This window comes from Lissotriton vulgaris, chromosome 3_2 (genome assembly GCF_964263255.1).
Source record: "Lissotriton vulgaris chromosome 3_2, aLisVul1.2, whole genome shotgun sequence".
In the NCBI taxonomy this organism is placed as follows: domain Eukaryota; kingdom Metazoa; phylum Chordata; class Amphibia; order Caudata; family Salamandridae; genus Lissotriton; species Lissotriton vulgaris.
Genome location: NC_141690.1, coordinates 213,810,816 through 213,831,437, shown reverse-complemented (window position 1 = coordinate 213,831,437; position 20,622 = coordinate 213,810,816). Strand labels below are relative to the sequence as shown.

The 20,622-nt window shown below is 47.6% G+C and overlaps 1 long non-coding RNA gene across 1 annotated transcript in view; it reads right to left on the bottom strand.

Moving 5' to 3' along the window:
- LOC147725544 (uncharacterized) overlaps positions 1-19,586 on the bottom strand; it is a 331,146-nt gene extending 311,560 nt beyond the window's left edge. Inside the window, exon 1 of the long non-coding RNA XR_015309786.1 lies at positions 19,433-19,586. This is a non-coding gene — a long non-coding RNA (uncharacterized LOC147725544). The remainder of the gene's footprint in view (positions 1-19,432) is intronic.
- Positions 19,587-20,622: the final 1,036 nt, after the last annotated feature.

Below are 20,622 nucleotides of genomic sequence, written 5' to 3'. Positions count from 1 at the left end.
GTATTTGCTTTGTGGTAGGTACCAGTTTGTCAGCAAGGTGTCTACAGCGTCAGAGTCGGAAGGGGAGGGAAATCTGCAGGGGGGCTGTATTTCCCATCTGGAGTCTACCGGTTTTCCGTTTACACTGATTTTTACATATACATACAGACGGAAATCAAGTTTTCCTTTGTCTGTATTTATATGTAAAAATGAGGCAAATACTACTGCCATGCTCCAGCAAAGAGTTGCCTTGTCACGCCCTCTTTCTGATTCTAGAGCTGTGTCTGCCTACAGTAACATGAAACGTTTTTGTTGATGCCCCAGCCATTTCCGGTGCTCCGCTACGCCCCTCAAGTGAGCTCTGCACCAGCCATTTGTAAACACAAATAAGTGCCCTCGGGGAAGAGGGGAGGGGGTGGGGCTGGAGTCAGTGGTGTATTCAGTTTTGGGGACGGCAAAAACAGGAATCGAATGCCAGCACTCCGTGGGGTGCCAAAGCCTAGCTACGCCACTGACGTGTTTGCTGAGTTTGTGGCTGGACTGCATAGTCCATTACCGTTGCAGTCTCTTCCTTTTTTTCAGTTCTGCTGCCCCCCCCCCCCTTTCTTCCTCAGGATCCGGCGTAACTGCTCCTGCAAAACAGATTATTTTAGAGAAGCGGCAGTTCTCTCAAATAAATTGAAAGATCGCGGCTACCCAAGGAGGATAATAAAACAGTCCCTCAAACGAGCATGGTACTGCCCACGTGAAGTCCTGCTCTCACCCAAAGAAAAAGACCAAAAGGGAAGAATTTCATGCGTCACAACTTTTTCCCCAGTTTCTAATAAAATTAGAAAATCAATCATAAAACACTGGCCCACAGTAAATGCTGGCTCATTAAACAATGAGAGACCCCTCATTGCTTTTCACAAAAGTAAACATTTGAAAGATCACTTAGTACGAGCAGCATTGCCAGCTACACCACAGGGAGCCACACTTGACACCGTTTGGGGCTTACCTCCAATCATAGGCCATGTAAAATGTGGATGCTGTAATGTCTGTGATTACATTGTGGAGGGAAAGAAATTCACCCACAAGGACACCACGGTTGAAAGACGCTCTTTTTCAAATTGTAATTCTGCCAATGTTATTTATGCTATACAATGTCCTTGCCCTAAACTCTATTTGGGGCAAACCACGCAGAAAGCCAAGACCTGCATCTGCCAGCATAGGAGTCGAATAAGGTGCAAAACAGCCAATGCCCCCCTGGTGGATCACTACATCGAGGCTGGGCACAGTGAAAACGACATGAAATGGACAATATTGAAAGTGGTTAAATTGCCAGCCAGATGCGGGAACATCGCCCAGATCCTCAACAGAGAGGAGCTTAAGACTATGATACAATTTGACACAATACGAAATGGTCTAAATCGGGCAGAGGATTGGACCACTTTATTATAAGCTGCCAACTTCAACTTCCAGGCTTGGAAGCAGGCATATCCAGAGACTTAATTCGCAACTGTAAGCTGTAATCATACGAATGAACCATGCCCTTTGCAGCGTTTCTAGCATTCATTTCCATAATGGTTTTTAACTGATTGCCAGGCGCCCCCATTTCTCTAAAAAAAAATTCAATTTTATCTATCCTTTCTGCATTGTATTACGATATAAAATGTCACAATTGTAGTAAGTAAGAATAAGCTTTATTCGATTTGCGTAAAATCATAAAAGCACAGCAAATACATGTAAAAGCATCACACTTAATAGGAGCTTACATATTAAATTTAACAGTTAAAAAGAGCTGCAGTCATAATCAAATCTTAAAAATCATCCAATACCATACAATTTGAATTGCAGTTAATACTAATCGGCACAAAATACATGGAAAGACCCAGACAGAAGTGTTTTACAGCGTGGTTTTCCGCAACAGCATAACAGATCTTAAAAAACGAGATACCGCAAAGATCACATGCTCGTCTTCCAATTTTAACAGTCTTAAGAAAGCAGGCCTGCAATTTCTTACTCCCCAGCGTTTTAACAAAGGTTTCAAATAAAGTTTTCTGGGGGTGGAATAAAAGGAACAAAAGAACATTAAATGCAGGTTAGATTGAAGTGCGATGTTATCACACGGACATATCAAAGTCAATGTAGACCAGTTGTTCATCTCCGGGATGGAAACAATACGAAAGAAAATATCAAGACGTAAACGGGTCAAAAGCATTCTATAATAAGGGCTGGGGTCCACTGTTAAATACTTTTGCATGCCTTCGATGGGGGTGATTTCTTGGAAATTTAGGATGGTTTGTTTGTTTTTTTCAGTGTTCCATCTCAAAATTTTCAGATGGGTGGTCAGTGTTTTCTTGAGACATGATCTAGGTACGCCCTCCATGCTCCTGGGATTTACATAATAGTCCAGGAGACCTATGTCACTAAGTACAGATCTCACGTACGACAACCACCGGAAGTTTGCGGCCCCATCTAGGGCCAAGCAGTCCTCCAGGAGGTCCCTATTAAAACTGGCCTCTCTAGTTGTCCATACCTTGTGCCATAAAAGAATTGGGGCCATCTTAATTGTGTCGCCCAGGTGCTTGACTCCCGCCTCTATGTGTGTCATAAATGAGGATGTAGTCTTTGGGACACCCAGAAGGTAGCTGATGAACTGGTTCTCACAGCTCTGCAAGGATTGGTCCTTCTCGATGCCCCAAAGTCCCGCCCCGTAGGTGGCTGTGGACACACACTTCGCCTGATATATTTGAACCGGTTCTTTGGCTGGTTTACCACCCACTCTGTTTGAAAAGGCGCGTAGGGCGCCTATAGTGTGGATAAAGGCCAGATTTTTTGCTTCGATCGCCTGTTTCCAACGGCATTTCCTGTCAAACATTATACCAAGGTAGCAGACTTTTTCTACGGTGGCTAAATTCTGTTTATTCAGGAGCACTTTACAAGGCACCTTACTGCGCTTGTTAGTGCATGGCATAGTAAAGGTCTTCTGAATATTTACTTTCAGCCCTCTATCCTGCATAAAACCTGCAAATTTAGACACTGCCCTCTGCAGTCCCACTTGGGTCTGGGACATTATAGCCGCATCGTCGGCGTACAGAAGGATCGGGACCGGTAGACCTTTCACGGTAGGGTAGTCGTTTTGAAAAAGAGAAAGATGATGGCCCACTGAGTTGATATAGTAAGTGAATAGCCTGGGGGCTAGGATACACCCTTGCCTGACCCCTCTTGACAAGGCGAATTTGTCAGTACGTTCGCCTTGCTTGCCAAATCTTACTCTTGCCCCGCAGTTATGATATAATTCTCTAATAAAAGTAATTAGGCATGCGTCAATACCCATTTCGGCCAATGTTGACCATAACAGAAGATGGTCCACGCAATCAAAAGCCGTACTCAAATCAACAAAAGTAATAAAAAGTGATCCGCCTCTAGCCTGCGTGTATTTGGCACAGAGAAGGGCCAGGTTTAGACACTGCTCAGCAGTCCCTATACCCTTCCTGAATCCATATTGGAGGTGCGAGACTACATTATGTTCCTCCTCCCATTCTTGGAGTCTCTTTAAGATAATCCTCCCTGCTAATTTCATAAGGCCATCTAATAAAGATATTGGCCTATAGCAGGTTGGATCATCACGCCTGCCCTTTTTAAAAATGGGGACCACTATTGCGTCCGACCAGCTATCTATAAACCCCTGTTGGTTGCCTTTATTCAGCACATTTGTGAGCAAGGGGGCCCAAAAATCTGGTTCAGCCTTGTACACATCTACCGGGGTGCAATCTGGCCCAGGAGCTTTTCCCAATGCACTGTCCCTAATTGCATCATACATCTCCCCCACCGTGAATATTATGTCAATAGGGAATGCAGAAACATGGGGATCGGTCTTTCTCCTGCTGTCTATAATTTGTGGGACAGTTGGGACATGCCCTATTCGAGTGATGGTTTCAGCTGGCTTTGTGTCCGTATACAGCTGCTTAAAGTGTGTCAACCATCTGTCACCTGTTATTGCCAGATCAATTTTATTGCCATTATTAATAGGCTGGTACAAGGACTTAACAAGCCTCCAAAACTTGGTGGGGTTTTTCTGGGCAGAAGCTTCTCTTAGTGTATCCCACGCTTGCTTTTTTAGGGCCAGGGTTCTTTCTTTTAATGCACATTTATATGCTTTCCTAGCACTACGAATTGTTTCGGGGTCCCTAGGTTTGAGGGCTAAAGCTTTTTTGAGAGATTTTAATGCTTTTGTGCACTTCCCATCAAACCACCCTTCTCTTGGTGAATAGTTATTATTCGCTGCCCGGGTCAGCAAATTTTTTATCCGCTGTTGGATGTTGCCGAAGGCGGTCATAACAGAAGAAGGATCCGCCTGTTCCTCTAGACAGAGGTTAACATCGTTTGCGGAATTGGAGAGTAGTTTTTTCAAGAATGCAGCGGGAACAATCCTCTCCCATTTCACAGCGTAGCCATTAGATTTGGATAGATCTACACTATAGGGATACCTGGAAAGGGTAGGGTTCTTGGAATTACGTTCCTTTGTTTTTACACTAATAGAAAGGGGGTAATGGTCACTAAATACATCCTTGCCAACCACACACGAGGTCAGAATTCCAGAATTGGCAGTAGAAATTAAAATGAAGTCAATAATTGAATTACAGTCTCTACCAAAAAACGTTGGCTCAAACTGCACGGGTGAGGGACAGAGCAAGTTGGCAAAACAAAGATTACATTTAAGGACAAAAGTGTTTAACAACATCCCCCTCTTTGTATGCACAAAATGAGTTGGGTTTTCCTCGCCAAGGTCCGCAATACCACACAGGGGGGATTCGGACTGTGGACAGATGGTGCAGTTAAAATCCCCTACCCACATTATTGTTGCCCCCTCGAGGTGATCCACAATGTGTGACAACAGACGAGATATATTTGACATAGTGGTCTCCAGTTCAATATCAGCCATATTATTGTAAAAGTTCAGCAGTACTATGTTCTCTAATGTGCCCCACTTAAGGAGTAAAATTTGAAAGTGGGTATTATAGAGGAATTTATGGATCTTAACCTTAGCTACTGTTGAAACATAGACACAGAGCCCCCCCTTATTGTGGCCCTGGGCTGATGGTATGGCAGGAGAATGAAAAGTTTGGTACCCCAGTAAATGCACTTCCTCACAGCACCAGGTCTCTTGAAAACATAAGATGTCATACATATGGACAACATTCAGCCAAGCTTTGTTGGAAGCCTTGCTGGCTAGTCCCGCCACATTCCATGAGATGAGTGAACTAGAGGCAGTGGCATTGCTGATGTCTCCACGAGGACTGCCTAGATTCACACAAGGTAAGTCAAGTTGTTGTATTCTGGTAATAGAAGTATGGGAAGGGTTCAAGGCATTGGAAATGGGGCCGTTATCCACGGACTGTTGAGACTGTGGATGATCCGGTGACCGTAATTCATTCAGTGTGTCCGTACCCACTTCTATTCTGCCACTATTGCTCTTAAGAGGGCTGGATAATGAGGAATGGATGGAAGTGCAGTGGCTAGTCCACGGGCCATCCGAGGATTTCTCTGCGATAGATGGTTTATGGAGTCATTCATTGTCATCGAATCCTGATAATGGATGGTAAAAATTGGACAGAGGTATATTCCAGAATTCTTTTGGATTGTGATGACGTGGCTCGCCCCAATGAAAGTTGGAATTATGGGGTTTCCTAGGTGGTAATGGTGCCTGACTGGGTTGCTGCCAGAAGTCATTGATGTTTTCGAATAGATTCTGATCTTCTAATGTCTTAGCATAGACTAGACTATCTCGGCCGGAAGGTCTATATGGCAATGGGGCGAAAGTATTCGGATGGTAGGGAAAAAGAGTGTTATGGCCCTTGTGCTGGTTATGAAATATAGGGGTGTTGAAACCACCGGGGGTTTTTGGGCGACCATAGCTATCAGGGTGGTAAGGTCTGGGCTGGGGTGGCGGTTTCCTCAGCATAGCCTCAGGGTAGAAATAGCTTAGGTTATGAGTTGAAATTCCCCCCTCCCCCATTCCAGGGTACCAATCACTAATATAGGTTACCAATCTGTGATCCTTGAAGTTTACTAGGATCACGTCACCTTCAATATCCTTGGGTCTAGTACTTACCCAATGGCATCGCCTGGCCGAGACGATGTCGCCATTAAGGTGAGGCGGGAGTGGTCTATTCCTCCTCAGCCAATAGATGACCTTATTTTTTAGATTGGCCTGATGTTCGCGCTTGCCTTCTGGCGGGGGCAACACTCCTGTGAGGGCTATAACATAATTTATGCATTCTGGGGGCAGATCTACGTTATTCTGTGTTCTTCTGATTGAGTGATGTAGCACGGTGGGTGAGGGTTTTGGATTAGTGCTATTGTTGGGACGCGTAGTGTGGAGCATTATAGGAGTGTTGGGTTTATCCACAGTCGGAGGTTTTGCTGATACAGTTGTTTGACTGTTACTTTTATTACTATTTTTAACGTGTGATATGGAGTTCTGGGCCGGTTTTCGTGGCCCTGGTGTTGGGAGTGCAATTGCCTTGGGTGTACCAGACGCTGTCTTAGGTGTTTTAGATGTTTTAGGTTCTTTAGATGGCTGTGTTGGAACTCTAGGGGCATTCAAGTTCAAAGAAGATGGCTCTGAATGCCCTTGTAGAAGTTTTTCCACATTCTCCCCTAATCTTTTGATCCTTTCAGTAAGGGGAAGGATCAATGCCTTAATAAGGCAGTCGATGTCATTTAGTAGACCCGCGTAACTGGGTACCGAGATAGAGCTGGAAGTAATCTCTTTCGCGGGGTCTACAGCCCCAACCTTATTTGGAATAGTGAATATGGAAGGTGACGGTTGATTAGGGGGCACGACTCTCTTTTTAATTGTCAGCTTCTTTCTACGCTTCCTAGGTGGGGAGCCACGGGAGAATTTACTGGAGGGGGTTTTAGGGCTTTTAGTAGTGCCCCGGGGTGATAGCAATGGAGGCTGGCCCACGGTAGTGCACTTAGTGTGGTGGTCAGATATGCTTGGTGTGAACACGGGAGATGGAATATCTGGATCATAGAGAGGGGCTGGATCTACAGCGGGGGTACATAGGTCTATTGACTGGGTGTCAAGTGCCTGAGAATTGATGGAATCCGAAATGATGATGATATCGTTCTGTACAGTGGGTTTGGTCTGAAAAATGATAGGAATGTCATCTATGGGAGGTGAAATATTGACATGGTCTACTGATGAAGTTAAATCCATAGAAGTGGAGCTGGCTGTTGTTGGATCCAAAAGTGTTAAAGGTTTTGATTTCAGCCTGTCGATGGAAAGACGTCGACCCGCCCTTTTTTCAGCCAAGAGGAGCTCCCGGTCTACGTCAGTCTTGATTTTGGCAAAGAATTTGTCCAAAGGGCCTAACAGAGAGGACCCTTGTGCGACCGGTGCCTGCGTTGCCTCAGAAGACGACATCACTATAGGCAGTAAGGCGGTAAACAGGGCGTGTAGGCAAGATGTAATAAAGATAACTTACTGGGACAAGTAGATTGGCGGGTAGGTCTAAGAGAATGGGCCCAGCCCGGCCTCCTTTGGCCCCGGACGGCCACAGACGGCCCCGCCCTTGTCCCGGGCTTCTCCCGGCGCTCCCTGCGTGCTCCCGCTCTGCGGGATCTACGTCTCCTTTATGTAGCTCACTGCTATAGGGACCAGCGGGTGGGCGGGGCCGGCAGGGAGAGCAGCCCAGCTGGTCACAAGGGCGCGCAGGGACTCCTGGTCCTTGGAGTCCCTGCTGGTGCTCGCAGCCCTGCCGGTTGCCGCTACAGTGCCCCTGGTGGTCAGTGTCAATGGGGTGCAATCGCCGGTGTCCGTGGGCGAGGTCCAGAAGTCCAGGTGTCACGGAGGCGCTGAGTTTACAGGCAGCGCGATGGGGAAGGAAATGACAATTGTATATTTTAATCTTAATTCCACTTATGCACTGATGCCGTCAGCACAATCACACTCGCACCACAATTATTGTACCTCGATCCTCATAATTCCACACATGGACCACACTAGGCCGAGTGCTTCCAATTACCAAGTCCACCGTGACAACCCGTTCCAAAATGGCGCCCATTATTTTGGAATTAACCTTCCTAGGGCACCACTCCAACATGGCAGCCGCGCTTTATGTCCCCTTTCTATTTCCAATCGCACGCCGCCTTAAGCGCAACCCCACTGCAAGTACAGTAGAGGACGGATGGGACATCGCTCCCCCGGCCCACGGAATACCTGATACACAGGAGCCATCGTACTCCTCAGGGTAAGAACCTCTTTTAATGTCCCGCACACCGCCCATACCTTGCCCGACCTGCTGCGGCAATTTTTTAACTTTAATATTACCCGCAGAATATACCCGGTGTCACAACTCCAAGACTTGGCAGTCCGACCCAACCGAGGACGGAAGAGGTATCGCTCCCCCGGCCCCTTGGACGACCGAACACGTAGGAGTCATTGCATTCCTTTTTGGTAAGGGCTCAACAGACCTGCACCATGCCTATCTTACAGCACCTTCCAACTTTTAAACCAACTCTCACTCGAACCTTATTTTCCCAGACAAATCCCGGTACCAGCAGCCGAGACCCTGCAGTTAACACTGCCCGGACCCCTATATCCCTGGGATAAAGGTACATCTTAACGCCTCCACGCTAAAAGACTGGTTCCTCAAAGGAACACACCATCTACAATTGCTTTTGTTTTTTTCCCCCCAAGGCAGAACATCCCTGCCATCCTACTGCACTGTGAGCAACCCGCAGAGGCAGGCATGCCACTGCCACATACTCCTCAGAAGACTTAATCCATACTGGGGTAAGCTATATGTCCTGTCCCAATAGACCATCTGTCACGAACTCACCCAACTCTTGTGAATTCACGGTATGAATGTACACGTATGGCTGGATACCTTAGGTTTCTGCTTATTGCCAATATCGAAATCGTCATTGTGAACATGATATGAACAATTAGGTAAATACGTAACTTGACCAGTAAGACCGACTATGATTTACAACATTGTAATGACTTTTTAAATTTAATTATGATATGAACCTTCTAAATAAGATCAGGCATGTTCTCACATGGTTCGTAAGTAGCAAAGTTTCACTCACTGAATGAAGATCGACTGTGATAACACCAGTCACTCGGGCACTTAGTCATGAATGTCCGGCTCTCCCACAGTTATCAGACACCAATTAGAGCATGATAATCCGAATCCGAATTAATGCAAAGTGTGCTAAGTATAAGAACCATGCAGGTACCTTGGAGTATTTAGTTTGTAATTCAGCCACTGGCTGCTTTTTCCCTTTTTTCCTTTCTTCCTCCCAAAACAGGCGGTTGTACTATTATTACAGGCAGGCAAATGGTTGAATTGTCAGTCCTGATGATGGTCCCTTGTAATTAGAGCAAAAGGGATCGAAACGTCGACTTTACATAGAGTTTTCACAACCTAACCATTGTGTTTAATCTAGTTGTGTCTAGCACTTCTTGGCATTACTTCAATCTAACACTGAGTTAAAAGTGGCCAATATTGCTCGTTTTTTTTGCCTGTGAAATTCCTCCTTATTTGTTATATGTTGTTTGTCTCCCTTGAGTATGGTACAGGATTGTGCCCCAGAATTATCTGTTTAACTGCTTACATTGTGTTCAAATAAACACCCTGTCCAGATGGACAGAGGACAAATATAGTCTCCTATTATGGCCTATATTTTATTCTTGATTTTGATTTTGATAAGCTAAGGACCCTTGTCTTCAAAAGCATACTTACCCACGGTCCTCAGCAAACTGTTTGGGTTCTCTTGTTGTATTAAAAGTTACTGTTTTTCAGGCTGCGTATTACTCTAGTCTAGTGCATAATTTGAAGTGAGTTGCTTCCAGGTGTTTATAGCGGGGCACAATTGGGTTGTAGCTGAAGGCAGTGTGAGTTTCTCTCAGTGGGGCAATATGGTGTACAGTGGGAGAGAGGATGTGGCACTCTACTAATGACAGAAACTGCAAAGCTCTGAGACAAATGGCCTGTGATAGCACCTTTGAGCGTATTTGTGACATTCTGCAAATGGCAAATTTTTCAGATGAATGTATTGTGTTGGCCAATAACAACCGAGTGCATGTGTGCATTGTCAATTTAAATAAATGTGGAAAAATACTAGCTGCAGCATTCAATTTTGCTTGTGGCAAAAATAAATGTGGATAAATACAGACAAAATGCCCCAAAAATAAATATGGATAAACGCAGACAGAAATGGCAAAAAAATTAACACCATAAAACCGGGAGCCCTAATTATTATTAACCCATAAAAAACAAGTTCAAACAGCATGGCTACCTGGATAGACACCTTACCTTAACTGCATACAGTAGATCAATAATGTGGTAATATGAACTGGCAGCAGAGGGGTTGTACTACAAGGGGTGGTACTATTTGTCCTAATGACAAAATAAACATGAAAGCATCTTGTCCATGACACAATATGTCCTAGGCAATAAGAATTCAACACCTCTGCCAATCTTGGTATGGACTCACAAAGTAAATGAAGTATACCAAAAATGACAACATAGAGCTTTGCAGAAATATTCCTACATGGCTCAACGATTATGATCTCTAATGAGCTACCGTTTCTAATGATTACTTGTGCTGTTCTGGTCATCACCATGTTATCATTGTTTTATTATTCGGATTTTTCTAATTATTCTTGTTTTTTTTCTTCTTTCTGTTGTTATCTTAATGGGAAGTAGCTATGCTGTATAATGCTCAGTTGCAAAAACAACAAGTGATGGACCGAATGTGGATCAATGTCACACATTCCCCCAGTCATAAGATCTGGGCCCAAATCCATCGTTTTTTTGCACTCCACACCACCCTGGGTTAGACAATGTCGATATGCAAATCAGCTCTGACCCTGTTGCCCCATGGGAACAGTCCAGTCCGAACTACAAAAGCCATGTCCTTCCCAGAACGGAATCAAGCATCCGAGGAACGGACCGGTTTCGAGGTAACACCTCTCATCAGCCCGGCTAGCTTGACTCCAAGTGGTGTGGAGTGCCTGGGACCCACGTCTGGGCATCCCCAGCGCACTTAGGGGGGCAATTGCAAAAACAACAAGTGATGGACCGAATGTGGATCAATGTCACACATTCCCCCAGTCACAAGATCTGGGCCCAAATCCATCGTTTTTTTGCACTCCACACCACCCTGGGTTAGACAATGGCGATATGCAAATCAGCTCTGACCCTGTTGCCCCATGGGAACAGTCCAGTCCGAACTACAAAAGCCATGTCCTTCCCAGAATACTCAGTGGCAAAGCGTACATAGAAGTGTTTCAGAATGTGAGAACTGGAATGTTAAGGCAGTTGTGATAATATTTTTTGTTTTCCTGGTGATAGTGTTATCTTTCTTCTCTGTGTAGAGGAACACACTACTTTTTGCCTACTTCTGGTGTGGACTGTGGGTCATTTCAAATAAAGTAGGAATAGGACTCAAAGCATGTTTCAACAAATAACACACAAATCAAAGTGCCACTGATGCAGTGATTTAAGCACATTCAACAGTCATTGGTTAATTATTATTAAAGAATTTTGTACCGCGCACGGTTACCCAGGGGCATCCCAGCGCCTATAGAGAATCAGAGCAAGGCTACCTGAATCGAGAGAACAGAGCTGAAGTTATTCTGGAAATAGGTAGGTTTTCAGATATTTCCGGAACCTGAGCAAATTTGGTTCCGAGCGTAGTGAAAGTGGGAGGGAGTTCCAGGCGTGCGCAGTATGGATAGAAAAACTCCTGCCACCTGATTGGGCTCTCCTAATTCTCTTTACCTGAAGGAGGTGTTTATTGTCGGAGCGAAGAGCTCTAGTGGACTTATAGGGCCGAATCATGTCCTTAAGAATAGCTGGTCCTTTCCCCTGTAAGCTCTTGTGTCCTTTCCCCTGTAAGCTCTTGTGAGCAATACAAAGGGCCTTAAAGGTCACTCTCTCTTTGACAGGAAGCCAATGGAGTGCCTTTAGAGCAGGCCTGGCTGACTGCCTGGCCGGGACGTTCCGCAGCAGCCTAGCTGCTGCGTTCTGCACTTGTTGCAGAATCTTGAACGTTGACTCCGGTGCTCCGAGAAAAAGTACATTACTGTAGTCCAGGCGAGAGATGATTAGACCTTGGACTAACAGCTTCCGAGAGAGTTCAGGTAAGAGAGGGAGAACCTTGCGGGCCGATCAGAGCAGTCCATAACACACGCCAGCGGTCTTCTTGGCGTGTGTCCTAAAGGACAGATCAGGCTCCAACCAGACCCCCAGGCTCTTAATCTCCTTCTTTGGGTCAGGCGGGGTGCCCATACAGCTGGGCCAGCTGCTCGGCGAGAGGGCAAAACTTGAGTGGCCCAAGATCATCAGCTCGGTTTTTGAGCCGTTCAATTTGAGCGATGACCTGGACATCCAGTCAAACACCTCTCTTAAGCATGAATGGAGAGTCTCCGGCTGTTTCTCCAGCTGTGTCAGACCCACCACTAGCTGAGTGTCATCCGTATAGCTTATGGTCTTCAGGCCAAACGGAGACACCACACCCTCCAGGGGTGCCATATACACGTTAAATAACGTGGGGCTCAGGGATGAGCCCTGAGGCACCCCACAGTGAAGTGGAAGGGGAGGAGATTTCGTGTTACCCTCCCAGACCTCGAAGGTACGCCCCTCTAGAAAAGAGGCCAACCATTCCAGGGCCACTCCTGTGACACCTGACTCTGCTAGGCGTTGTAGCAGCACTCCATGATTAACGGTATCGAAGGCCGCACTTAGGTCCAGGAGGATCACTGCCACTGATCCCCCTGTATCCAAAGTGCTTCTGGCCTCCTCTACCACTGCTAGCAGAGCCGTGTCGGTTCCATGACCCGGTCGGAATCCCGTCTGGGAGTCCCTCAACTGGCCATTCTCCTCCAGAAAGTTGGATAGTTGGCGGTTGACCAGTTTCTCGGCAATCTTACTCCCCCTGGTAGCAGGGAAATGGGCCTGAAATTGGCTAAGTTCTGAGGATCTAAGCCAGGCTTCTTCAGAAGCGCTTTAACAACTGCGCTCTTCCAGTCCGGCGGTACCGTCCCATGAGCGAAGGAGAGATTGACCAGATCGGTCAGAGGCTCTCCTATCGAAGGGGCAGCCTGCTTTAAGTAACGCATTGGGACTGGGTCTCGAGGCGAACCACTCTTCAAACTCCCGAGAACCTTCAGTACTTCGCCTGAGGACTACGGGGCCAAAAGACGTCAATAGATTTTCCGACCTACCCAGGTCTTCAAACAGGGTCGGGGTTCCCATCACCGGGGGGAGAGAACTAATAATGGTGTCAATTTTATTCTTGAAGTAAGTGGCCAATTCCAGACATTTTTCTTGTGGCCTGTCGTGGACAAGAATGGGATCCGGCGGTTTAAGCAGCTCCTTCATCACTAGAAAGGCTTCCCTGGATGAGGACGCAGCATGACTCACACTCTCCCCAAAAAAGGAGGCCTTTGCAGTCCGTATTGCGAGTTTGTACGTCCTTAATTCCATACGGTATTTTTCCCTGCTCTCTGTCTCGGGGTTCTTCCTCCATAATCTCTCCGCCCTTTTACAGTTCGTTCTCAGGGTTCTAAGCTCTGGGGAGTACCATGGGGCAGACCCCACTCTCTTATCACTAATAAGCATCTTCTTGAGTGGGAGCACATGGTCCACTGCGTTGGTCAGCCAGTTCCTCATCGTAGCGTCTGCGATAATTGCAGCCCTCTGGAACCTGAGACTGCTTCCTATGCTTCCACTGTTCTTGTACCACAATCAGATATTGTGTTAACACCCATTACCTCTGTGGATACTTTGTTACGCACTTGGGGGCAGATTTGCAAGCCCCTTGTGCCTCTTTTACGCTGCGTCACTATTGTGACGCAACGGCGGCTGAAAACCAGCGCCATGGTGTGGGGTACTTACAACGTGACGCATCTGGGAGATGCGACATGTTGTATAGCCCTGCGCCACATGTAGGCGTTCTTGCGCAGGGAGGGAGGGGGTTCCGGCTCAGGAACGCTTCCTAAAAGTGGCTGAGTAAAATCTACAAGATTTCCCTCAGCCACTTTTAAGGTCATGCTGCGTGAAAACCCTGCGCCTGCTTGAAGCAGGCGTAAGGGTTGACGCAGCATTGTAAGGATAGGGCACCCCCGAGCCTTGCTGGAGCTGCGTCGCACTCCAGCAATGCGCCGCCTTCACAGCAGCAGATGCGTCACGCATCTGTCCATTTTTGCCCCATGTTGGCCGCATTGTAAATGCGGTGCAACCATGGTGGCAGAGCCTTGACGCACAATAACTGGTGCATCCCTGCTGATATGCAGGGATGCGCCAGTTATTGTTAATCTGCAAACACCCGTTCTCTACCTTGTTCCTAGCAGTGTGCTGCTCCAATACCTGGACCATCAATGTTAAACACTTGCGCCAAGCACTGTCTCTCATGCATCCCGCATTGCTCCCAACTATGAGCATGTCCACACACACAACATACGTTCTCTGTCACTTAAGCAATGCACACCTATTGATCAATGCCCCGACATTCACCGGGGCAAACCGCACTCCTCCCGCATAACGTATGACGCCGCCACCCTCCTAGACCTTAACCCCGGACGCACACCACAATGCTACGAAGCTACCCCTGGACGTGCCCACGGTCCCTTCGCCTGCCATTCCTGCAAGTTCGCCTGCATCAAGACCCACAACAAATCCACGCCCTCCAAACACAGCTCCGACTCGAACCACCTGAAGTGTATCCTGCTGAACACCCGCTCGGTCCACAGACACGCCACTGAACTCTGGGACCTTCTCGACACTGCATCGCCGGAAGTCGCCTTCCTTACAGAAACCTGGATGAACGCTTCGTCAGCGCCCGACATCGCCATAGCCATCCCGGACGCTTACAAGATCATCCGAAAAGACCGCACCAACCAAACAGGAGGAGGCATCGCCATCGTCCACAAGAACACCATCAGAATCACGACCAGCTCCGACGATAACCTCGCTACCGCCGAACACCTTCACTTCCAAATCCACACCGACCCCAGGACCACACTTAGAGGCACCCTCATCTACAGACCACCAGGAACCCGTAAACAATTCAGCGAAGACATCACTGACTTCATCAGCCCACATGCCCTCGCCTCCGAGAACTGCATTCTACTAGGAGACCTCAACTTCCACCTGGAAAACAAAAACGACAGCAACACCACCATCCTTCTGGACAACCTGGCCAATCTCGGACTCAAACAACTTGTTGACTCCCCCACCCATGTAGCCGGACATACGCTCGACCCAATCTTCACCTCCAGCAAACACATTTCCTTCGATCGCACCACAGCTCTCCATTGGACAGACCACAGTTGTGTTCACTTCAGCTACAAAACCACTTCGACCCACAACCCCCCACAACCTATTCCTCGAAGAAACTGGAACAAAATCACCACCGACCAACTCCTCACATCGCTCAACCAAAATCCTCCCACCCTCTCATTGGTCCCAAACCAAGCTGCCACCAATCTCAAACAATGGATCACTCACAGCGCTGACGAATTAGCACCCTTGAGAAACCACCAGATCAAATCAGGTAACAAAAAGGCCTCCTGGTTCAACGATGACCTTAAGAAATCCAAGAAGCTATGCCGTACTCTAGAGAAAACATGGAGAAAAAACCCAACCACCGACAACATGACCACCTTCAAGGCAGCCACCCGCAAACACCACCAACTGATTCGATTCACCAAGAAATCAGCATTCAAGGATCGACTCGACAACAACGCCCATAACAGCAAGGAACTTTTCAACATCGTCAAAGAATTCACTAACCCCACCGCAGCCTCAAACGGCATTACTCCCTCCCAAGACCTCTGCGCTTCGTTATCCTCCTTCTTCTACAACAAAATTGCCGACATACATAACAGCTTCGAGTACATTTCCAAAGAACAATCCTCCCCACCCCCCTCCGAACCTACACCGCCCGCTAACAACCTCAGCGCCTGGAACCCAATCACCACTGAAGACACCATCCGCCTAATGAACTCCATCCATTCTGGCTCGCCAACCGACCCCTGTCCCCACCACATCTTCAACAAAGCAGACTCCATCATTGCACCCCATCTCAGTGATGTCATCAACTGCTCCTTCAACTCTGCTACCTTCCCAGAAAGCTGGAAACACACTGAACTCAGCGCCCTCCTGAAGAAACCCATAGCAGACCCCTCTGAACTTAAAAACTACCGCCCCATATCCCTCCTCCCATTCCCTGCCAAAGTCATTGAGAAAGCCGTCAATAGCCAGCTCGCCGCCTTCCTTGAATCCAACAACTCTCTTGATCCCTCTCAGTCCGGATTTCGAGCCAAACACAGCACCGAAACCGCCCTGATTGCAGCGACAGACGACATCCGAACACTACTGGACAACGGAGAAACAGTGGCCCTCATTCTACTCGACCTCTCCGCCGCTTTCGACACAGTTTGTCACAGCACCCTTATACAACGCCTCAGCAACATCGGCATACAAGGAAAAGCCTTGGACTGGATCATCTCGTTCCTCGCTGGGAGAACTCAGAGAGTCTGACTTCCCCCATTCAAATCAGAGGCCACCGAAGTCATCTGGGGTGTACCACAAGGATCATCACTCAGTCCCACCCTCTTCAACGTTTACATGAGTCCACTCGCATCCATCGCGCGTCAACAGAACCTTAACATCATCTCCTATGCTGACGACACCCAGTCGATCCTTTCCCTCACCAAAGACCCTAACACCGCCAAAACCAATCTTCACGAAGGCATGAAAGAAGTAGCCGAATGGATGAAAAACAGCCGCCTAAAACTTAACTCAGACAAAACGGAGGTGCTCATCCCCCTGTGCCTGGGACGACTCATGGTGGCCTTCGGCTCTGGGCACAGCACCCATACCCACAGACCACGCACGTAACCTTGGCTTCATCCTAGACTCCTCACTCTCGATGACCAGACAAGTCAACGAAGTCCATCCTCCTGCTTCAACGTACTTCGTATGCTCAAAAAAATCTTCTGTTGGATCTCCCCGAGACAAGAAAGACTGTCACCCACGCACTGGTCACGAGTCGACTGGACTATGGAAACACACTATACGCCGGAATCACAGCCAAATTACAGAAAAAAACTCCAACGCATCCAAAACGCATCAGCGAGACTCATTTTGAACATCCCTCGCCAAGATCACATTACCGGCACCCTGAAAGACCTCCACTGGCTTCCCGTCAACAAGAGAATAACGTTCCGTCTCCTCACCCACGCACACAAAGCCCTTTACAAACTAGGACCCGAATGCCTCAACACTCGACTGTCCTTCTACACACCCACCCGCCAACTAAGATCCTCCAATCAAGCCCTCGCCGCAGTTCCGCGTATCCAAAGATCCACCATGGGAGGTAGATCCTTCTCCTACTTGGCGGCCAAGACCTGGAACTCACTCCCCACTCACCTCCGCCTCACACAGAACCACATCTCCTTCAGAAAAGAACTTAAAACCTGGCTATTCGACAAATAATGACCCCCCCCCCCCCCCAAGCGCCTTGAGACCCTCTGGGTGAGTAGTGCGCTATATAAATTCCTTAACTTTAACTATTTGCCCATTCGTTAATCAATGTTCTCACTCACCCATCCATTCGTCCAACCATTGACTCTTCTCGAGCGCACACATTCACACAACCACACACACTAACGTTGCCAGTATTGGTTGTAAATGGCGAAAAAACTCTCAAATGTGCTAAACTGTACAAAAGTGCTTTACAGAATAAAGAGCTTTAGACAGTTCAACATTAGGGACGTCTGCCTGCCATGAGGAACACGCGAATATCCCTGGAACTTTACTAATGTATAACGCGCTCGACTTCCATGTTGTTCCTCGTCTAATTATAGTAGATAGAGTTAAAAACGTTTACTTGATATTTAATAATAACGCAAAAAAATAGAATTGTTATTGTTTTGAGAATTAACTTTGAGAGGCATCAGGTAATTTAAAAACAAACTACATTTTTCAAAACTCTAAAAAATAACTTGCTTTCCTTCCTTAAATTTGATACTCTTCAATCTGTAGTACTTAATGCAATATTGAAATATGTTTGTAAACTGTGATCGGAAGGTCAATAAATAAATACAGCGAGCCAGCACCAAAAATATGCGGCTGAACGGGATGCCTCGCGAATAAGGTACTATGGGTAATGCTAGAAAGCAAGCGACGAGAGGAGAAAGCGAAGTGGACTGGCGGGGGAAGGGGGGCGGACATTATCTGCCGTCATATTGGGAGCGTGCACGGTTTATGAGATGCCTGGAGACAGGCTATAAGCCATGTTGGACACGCGGGGCGTGCACATGACAGAAACAAGACGTGCCGCTGGCGGCACGCCCTCTGCTCGGGGTCCAGCCCGCCGCCTCCTTCAGATTGAAAGATAATATGCGTGGATACGTCGTCTGTGAGAGCTGCGGAAAACAGGTTGTTGTCAGTAGGCTCGTCCATGCATCTCATTCCTGGGCAGTCGTCGGCCGGCGTCAAGCAGGGGGCATTGTCAAGGTGCAGTTCTGCCCACCTCCACAACCCCCGCTCTCACCCCCACGCACAGTGTCCACGCCAAGCTGAAGGGGCATCTTCTTGACAGCACTAATGGCATGTATTCCTGCCGCCGCCGTTAATGACCCTGCTTCTATGTTCGCACAGTGCCTCGACCAGCTGCACTGACATTTCGCTTTCAACAATAACAAATATATTTATTTTTATGAGAAGCAGGGAAAGAGTATCAGTCAATAACTGTAGATGGGCAGCTAGTGGAAACACCTAAGCCCTCATCCTAACCACCCCACCCCCGTAGCTATATTGAAACTATATAAAGGAGCTAGGCTTTCAAATAGCCCCCCCCCTTCCCTACAGCACGGTCTCTTCTGCCATGCTCACACAAAAATTAGTTTGCAATCATCAAATAATAACATACAAAAATGACACGCAGCGCTCAGGAGGCAGCTGTTCCTTTCTAACGAAGCCAGTGCTCACGTTGAGTAAAGTGCACATCTGCAGCGGCTCGGCTCCGTGTAAACATTCTTGAACACGTTTGCTTGCTAACTCCTAAAACAACAAATGTCACTGCTCACTTGTCCCCAGGTCCAGCCCCGAAATCCAGCAAAACCGAAGCACCCCAGTGCCACATCCACCGCCATGCGATCATGAATAAACAAACATGGCGAAAGTGGCCTGGGGCTCTCGCACTGTCAGATCATTCTTCCGGAGCGAGCATCAAGGCTTTTGTTACAAGCAAAGCGGTCATTTGCATCGGAGAACCGGCAGGGCTCCCGCTGCTCCGGCACCTCGGCGTGCACGCACACCGCTGCAACCCGCCCTCCCCGCCGCCCGCGGGCGCCCTCCGCACAGACCCGGGAGCAGCGCCCGAGGCCGCCCGCGCCCACCCCCTGCCAGCCGCTGTTTAGGTAGGAAAAGAAGCGACAAACCTCGGAGGCGCTGCTGCCCCAGCCGGAGTTCCCTCTCCCGCGCTCCCCTCGGCTCTCCTCTCTGACAAGATCAGCCCGAGATTAGCAGGTCCATGCTTCCCTCAGCGCCTCGATGACTCCTGGGGGCTCCCCGGACACCCGCCGATCCCAATCCTACCAAACTTTTACGAAAGTTCAATAAATATGCGTGTAAATATATATGTATATATATATTGTGCCGGACGAAGGGTAACACAGGACAAGACGCGCAGCACACGCCGCACAGGAAATGTATCTTCAGTTCTCCGAGACACACACATCAGGGCTTTTACGCACAACCTGGACCTGCTGCAAGCCTGTGCGGATAGCGGAGTATATTAGCAAGCGGCTTGCATTATCCAAGCTGCTGTGCCTTACATTCACTAGTGTCACCCCGAGTAAAAACTCATTCAAGCACCCTCAAAGAAACTAGACGACTAAACAAGTATCCTGACAGCCAGCCATTACAAATACATTAGGCAATGGTTAAAACCCAAGGGGTCTACCAAATAAACTAGCTTAATTTTTTACTAAAAAGGAATGAGATTCTGGTTTCTTTTTTGAAGAGATGGGCAATAGAAACGCCCACGCTAATTAATACACGTTAAGCACATTTTCGACTCTATTTCTGTTCACTGAAACGGGGCAGGGTTTGCCTTTGTTTTTGTTTTCAGGAACAGGTCCCAAGAATCACCTAGGCACCTAGCGAATTCGACTAGTCCAACACCAGTCAATATTTGAACACTATAGTATCAGCCTACAAACAAGAATGAGTCGTCGTGCAGAAAACACAAGCTGCCTCTTCTTGAAAGCAGCAGTTCTTAAAGGTTACACCTTGGACATGCTCCCATTTATGTTGAAGTAAGACTGCATGCTGTTTTTTTCTGACAGATGACAGAGGCTCGGCCATCTGTTCCATTAAGGAAACACATTTAGTTATGGCTACCTCACTTCTGGCGAACGAATACCAGCTCAAAGGACAGGTGGCTTAAGTAGTGAGCTCACAGGGGTTGCTTCTCGTGTAAACTCCTATACACTAATGCATAGGCCCTCACAAATATCTTTCCGGGGGCTGCAAAGTTTGGTGTTTGGTGTGACCGAGGGCCCTACTGATGTCAGCAGGGGGTGTAAAGTGGGTGTAGGGGAAGAGAAGCATGTATATCTAGTAGCTG